The following is a 5973-nucleotide window of genomic DNA, read 5'->3' as shown; positions in this document are numbered from 1 at the left end:
AGCTTCCACTAGGTTTAGAGCAGGCTTGCAAGTATAGATAGCCCATGCTATGGGATGGAAAAACATCTGCTCTCAATCATAATCGTTAGAAAACTAGAGGTAACAGCAAACAAGCAAAGATGCACAACCGCTCTCGTCTCAATTGCACAACGTGCCTTCCTGTCCCGCGCATCCACAGAGGCCCCGAGGACAGTTTGTCCTTCTGGGGTTCTCCAGGGTTGGCCAACACTGTGGGAGAGCAGCAAAGCGCCGCTGCGGCCGCGTGCCGAGGAGCTGTCAGCGATCCGGCCTCGCGGGAGCAGCAGCTATTAATACTTCTTGCATTGACAGACAGGGAAACAGAGATCTTCGTGATTCATCTCTCAGGTAGTAGCGAATGCTGATGATCTACCTGGAGCAGAGCCAGGATGCTGATCAAAACCGATCCCCTCAATAGTGAGAAATTTTTTCTTTTCCTTAGCAGGAAGTTCGCTGCTAAAAATAAGAAGGTGGTGTGAGGAGAGAGGGTTTATTTTCCTACTAGCTACTAAAAATTAAAAATGTTGCGGTGAATCTTTTATATGTTCCTTCAGAGTCAGCAGGTCATGCGTAGAGTCCCTTGATTTTGTGTCAAGCTGTCATCACAGCACGTACGTACACGGATTACGTGGTGGATGAGGATGCCGAAAGGTTACCTGAAATCTAAATGCAAGTTGAATTCTGCAGCTTCAGCTCCAAAGCAAGACACGAGCGTTGGCACAAACCACGTCCCTTCAGCCTCTACAGCTGCTCCCGACCAGCTCTGTGTCCTCTGGATACGAGGTGGGGAGAGGAACCTGCCCAAAGGCTTCTCCAAGCCTGGGTCCAAGCCATGTCCATAGGACATGGCTAAAACAAAGCCAGCCCAGTGCCAGAGCCACAGGAGTGAGGGCAAAGTCAGAAGTCACACAACAGCCCAGGGGTTAACAAGGAAAGAGGTACCAAGGTCATAACCCAACTGCGTAAGAGGACAATGGCCCCGAACACTCCCAGAAGACCTTAAATCAAGTTCAGAGACAAGACCTGGATGGAGGGACACCTCAGGAAGGAAGCTGCATGCTGCTTTGCTCATTTTGCTTGGGCATCTTCTGTGTCCAGAGCTACAAAATCCAGCCTTCAAAGCCCAGGGATGCCCTTTGCAGTCTCTCTGTGACAGTTTCCCCAAAGCTGAAGACAAACCCACGGTGATGGGAGACCAGTTTTCGGAGGAGGACCCTATTGAGCAGACACTGGAGAGGGTGTCCTGTTGCGAGTCCTGCTTCTGGGAAGAAGTCAGAGCCATGGCCAAGGAGCCTGTTCCTACAGAAAGAAGGGACACTGAGGCACGTTTGGGTGGCAGCCGAGCCGGCTGGTCCCTCGTGTTGGGCAGGGGGAAGCCAAGGCACTGGCACACCAGGGCAGCCCCTGTTCACCATTGTCACCCAAAAGCACTGACAGTCGTCACCAGGCTCCAGCGGGTGGGTGTGGAATTTCACCACTGCTCTCCGTTTCCAGTTAGCCTTGAAGCATTTTCAAACAGTTAGCAAGAGAGACTCGCACATGCTTATCTCATTGCCCTTTATCTTGGTGGCTCATTTTCAGCTTCTAGTTGAACTCAACCATCTACATCTCCTTTTAAGCCAAGCACAGGTCAGCACAAATCCGGTGACACCAGTACAGGTGTCCAGAGTTGTTATTTACCGGCTCCGGACAACTTCATCCTCTTGCCAAATAACTTGTACTTTCAGAGCATCTCCACTGCAAAAAGTGGGAAAGAGTTGTGGCCACCATCTCTCACATGGCCCAGATCGATGCCTTATTCAAATATTTTATATCCTGGCTCCCCTTTGAGTGTTTTTCCCCAAGCAAGATGCACAGCATCAGTCTCATCTCCCCCAAACAAAACTAGATTCCTTCACGCTGCTGTTTCCGTCCTTACCTGACACAGGTGAGCAAATGGCACCGAGCATTCCCCCAGCTCGCAGTTGCCCTCTCCTCTCTTCTTCAGCCTATTTATTTACAGCGCTTTGTGAACGAATCTGTCTAAAAATCTTGCTTTCGAACCCGAAGCAACAAAATATCACTCTGCATGAGTAAGTCTCTGTTCTCACCCAACGCCCACACTGACCCAGCTATTCCTTTTCATACCAACAGCTTTACAGAAAACAGACCTCTGTTTCTGTCCGCGCAGACACTGCGAAAGCAGTGACAGAAAGAAAGAGTCTGGGGTGCTGTGATGAACTCACGGCCCCTCCGAAGAGATTTTTGCTGGGGTGGGAATGAGGAGGAGTGGTGGCGGGGGGTGACACCGTGCCCATCCTTTCCTCTCCCGGAGCAGGGACGTGTGTGACATCCACAGACAGAAAACATTTCGAGTCACAAATCTTCCCGCTGGAGTTGAGATTTGTGTCACTCTGCGCGGCGAATTCCCAAACAGGCTCTCAGTAACAAAGGAAACCCAAACCTTAGTCCTCCGCTCCCCAAAACAAGGTCGGAGTTTTATTACCAGGATTGCGTTTGTTTATAAAATCTTTGGGTTTTTTTCCAAAACGCTGAACCTGCGCAAGCCCATCAGAGCTGACAGCGGCTGCGGGCTGAGCCCTTGGAAAAATCTGCCTGTGCTTCACACCTCTCAGCACTGCGCGTATTTGTACAGTCCGCGTTTCCGCTTCGGTAGAGAAAATAGCATCATGCAAACAGACCTGATTTACTGTTAGGGTTTGGGGTATTAGCTCACTGTTTTGGAACCTGGCAGCTAAAGAAATGACTCCTCCCTGCTTGGCTTTTGCAAGTGGGATGGGAGGAGGTCGCCGAAGCTCCTCTTCTCGCCCGTTTCCAGCTCCTATCCTGCAGCACCTTTGTGGGATTTGGCTTCGTTCCCTCCTGCAGCAGCACTTGTCGGAGCAGCCCGGGTACCTGCCAGGAATGGGACAAACGCTCTGGAGCCTTCCCTGCGCCACTGCCACACGGTCGGTGCCACCGCTGCTCCCACCCTGGCGTTAAAGCACCCGCTTAAGCAAAAGCAACAACGTACCATCCTGCACCCTCCATCCGAGAGGCACGGCCTTGCCGTTAAAGCAAAGATGGGATTTTGGTTTTGGGGTGCACAGACACCACAGCTCCAACCTCTCCTGCCTCCCCACAGGGGAGATGACATCTTGACAGCCCAGCCCTATCTACAGCCTCTAGGCTGCGACCGCAGCTCAGCGTCATTTACACCTTGAAAAACACGAGCCTGATCCAGCCTGATGCGGCCACAGCGTAAAAACCTCGGGAACAGAGCACCAGCGGTGATACGGGATGCTCGGGGTGAGGGGTCCCACAGGGCTGGGGCCACCAGTGCACAGTGCACCCCGTGTCCCACCGATTACACACACAGCCTGCACTATCCCCTGCTCTTCAGGGGGGAAATCATCTGAACCTGCCCAAGGACCTCACACCATCAGGTTTTGCAAATTAATTAAAAGCACCATAAAGAGATGCAGCCTTCCAGTCTCTTGTAAGACAACTTGAATGTTTCCTCCAGACCGATACAACATCAAGCCTGTAAAAAGTGCTTGTTTAAGCATTTATAAGTGCAAAGAGTTTGCGTCAGCCAGTAGCAGCTCAGCTCGGGACCCCGGCAGCTCCGAGTTCCACTTTCAGCCTCTCACGTTACACTTCGTGCAAACGCTGCTGCACGGTGGTAGCGGTTTGCTAACTTCTTGAAAAGACAAAACCTTTTCAGTCAGTGCATCTCCAAACCACAACATGTGCCGGCAATTTTTGTTTGCTGCTGGCACATGCCCGTGGCTGGAATCTTCCACGTGGGACCTGCAGAGATGCTGCAGGGAAACTGCTGCTCCTGCATCCCTTCTGGCAGCAATAGAAAAATCGAAAAAACAACCCAGTGTAGGAAAAAACAGCAAGCCCCTGTCAAACCTGACATTTCAAGGTCATGAGGAGTTGAGGTACGTGGGAAAACTCAGGGCTCCTGAGGCCAGAGGACTTGCAAGAAAGGAATGGAGACATGTACCACCCCAGGACCTGCAGCTGCTGGATGAGGCCAAAGCTCCAGGTCCTTTGGGGGCTGATGCTGCCGCCTCCACACCAGCTCCTGTCCCTGGGCCCCCTGTGCCCTGCGTAAGCTGGAAACATTTCAACAGCAGCAGCAAGACTTCCCAAGGCTGACTTCGGTGGAGAGATGCTTAAAGCAAAGGCACGAAGGAATATGTCATCGGACCTACCGACAAGGTCTGTCTGTCTGAGCAGCGATCCCGGAGCTCCCAGGCAGCCTGGCAGATCTTAGCTGGGCCAACGCAGGATCCTCCCAGGCCAAGAAACAGTCGAAGCGATGGCTTTGATGAGCTGCTGAGAACCAGAGAGATGCTGGGGAAGCCCCTGGGACCAGCCCCACTTTGCCGTTCACAGCCAGATCCAGCCCTGGGCTCTGGTGCAGCACTCCAAACCCCATGGCATGGGACCGTGAGCTTTGGAGCAGATTCAGGCTGCATTTCAGCCCAATGTAGGTTGAAAATACCTCAGGGCGCTCCTGCAGGTGGGGAGAAGAAAGCCCATTGCATCCCGTCCATCCCATTAAACCCAACGAGAGGCAGCGTTAAGTGAGAGCCAGGGCTGAAGGTTTGGGTTGAGCAAAGGAGCTCCCAGTAACCAAGGGCAGCATCAGGGCATCCCCTCCAGTTCACCACGGCTGGTCCAAAACCTCCATCACCTGCACCACAGCCCAACCACAGCCAACCTGCGTTACAGGGTGCACATCCCACTCCACATCTCCATGCCCCAAAAGGCCCAGAGGCAGCTGGGGCGCTGGGACTGTTTCCAAAAGGGGAGGAAAGGCTGGGAGACCCCCCGTGACCTTCCCCACGCCCCCATCCCCAGCACCTACTGCCCCATCACAGGACATGCTGGGGCAGAACCATCAGCCGTTTGACCCCGGGGATCTTGTGTAGTTCAGAGATACCCACAGCCGGGTCAGCAGAGAGATTTCGGCAGCCCCAGCGCAAGGTTTGTTCAGCCAGCACTGTCAGAAAACGCAGCTCCATCAGTCAAAGTGAACAGTAACTGGGCTCCAAGTGTGAAAAAATGGAACAAATAATCAGATAGAGCCCTTTGTATCGGAGCCTTCCTGCTCTGTGGTTTGGCAAAACTCTTGGGCAGCACAACTGTGCTCCGCCCCAGCCAGCGCTCAGCTCGGGGGCTGCAAATTCACCCAGGGGTCCCCAACGGGGGCTCAGAGCTCAGCCTGAGTCCCCAGGGAAAAGTCCCAAATGCAGGAAGCAAAAAAGTGATGGTCTGGAGTGGAATGACCCACCAGGACCCATCCGAATCCCTCTGCAACCCCCTCGCTGCCCACACTGACAGCCCCAGGAGGAGGAGGAGGAGGAGGAGGAGGAGGAGGAGGAGGAGGAGGAGGAAGGCATCTGGGGATCTCACCACTTCCTCCCCTCCTGCACACACCGCAGCTCGGTGCTGGTACGAGCAGCAGCCAAAAAACCTCAGCGCAGCCCCCACTGTGCGCCCTGGGGCCACCAGTGCAGAGGGGACATCGGGGACCGGGCAGGGCTGGTGACAGCCCCAGGGCCACCCGTGTCCCAGCGCCCACAGCCAGGCCACCACAACGGATGTGCGCTGTCCCCTGCCGGCACCCGGGCGCAGCGCCCACGGCCACCTCCCGTGTCCCACGTCCCCACAACCCCAGCCGGGGTTGAAATCCTATTTGCAGCAGCCAGGACAGATCTGGCCACGAGATCTCAAGCGACTGGCCCCAAGCAAAGGGATGCAGCATTTCTGTCCCTGGAGCAACCCTAAAGAACAACCTGGGGGAGCTCAGCCTCTTTGGTGGAAAAAAAAGAAAGCAGCAATTTCAAGACATCAGGTGAGTGGTTGCCCAGCCTGGAGCATCGGGGTGTTTCTTCACAGCCACGCAAGCAAGGAGGAGAGACTGGGTGACGCATTAAGTGTCTTTAATCCAAAGGA

The sequence above is a fragment of the Caloenas nicobarica genome, chromosome 21 (genome assembly GCF_036013445.1).
Source record: "Caloenas nicobarica isolate bCalNic1 chromosome 21, bCalNic1.hap1, whole genome shotgun sequence".
Classification (NCBI taxonomy): Eukaryota; Metazoa; Chordata; class Aves; order Columbiformes; family Columbidae; genus Caloenas; species Caloenas nicobarica.
Note: the sequence above shows the minus strand (reverse complement) of the source record.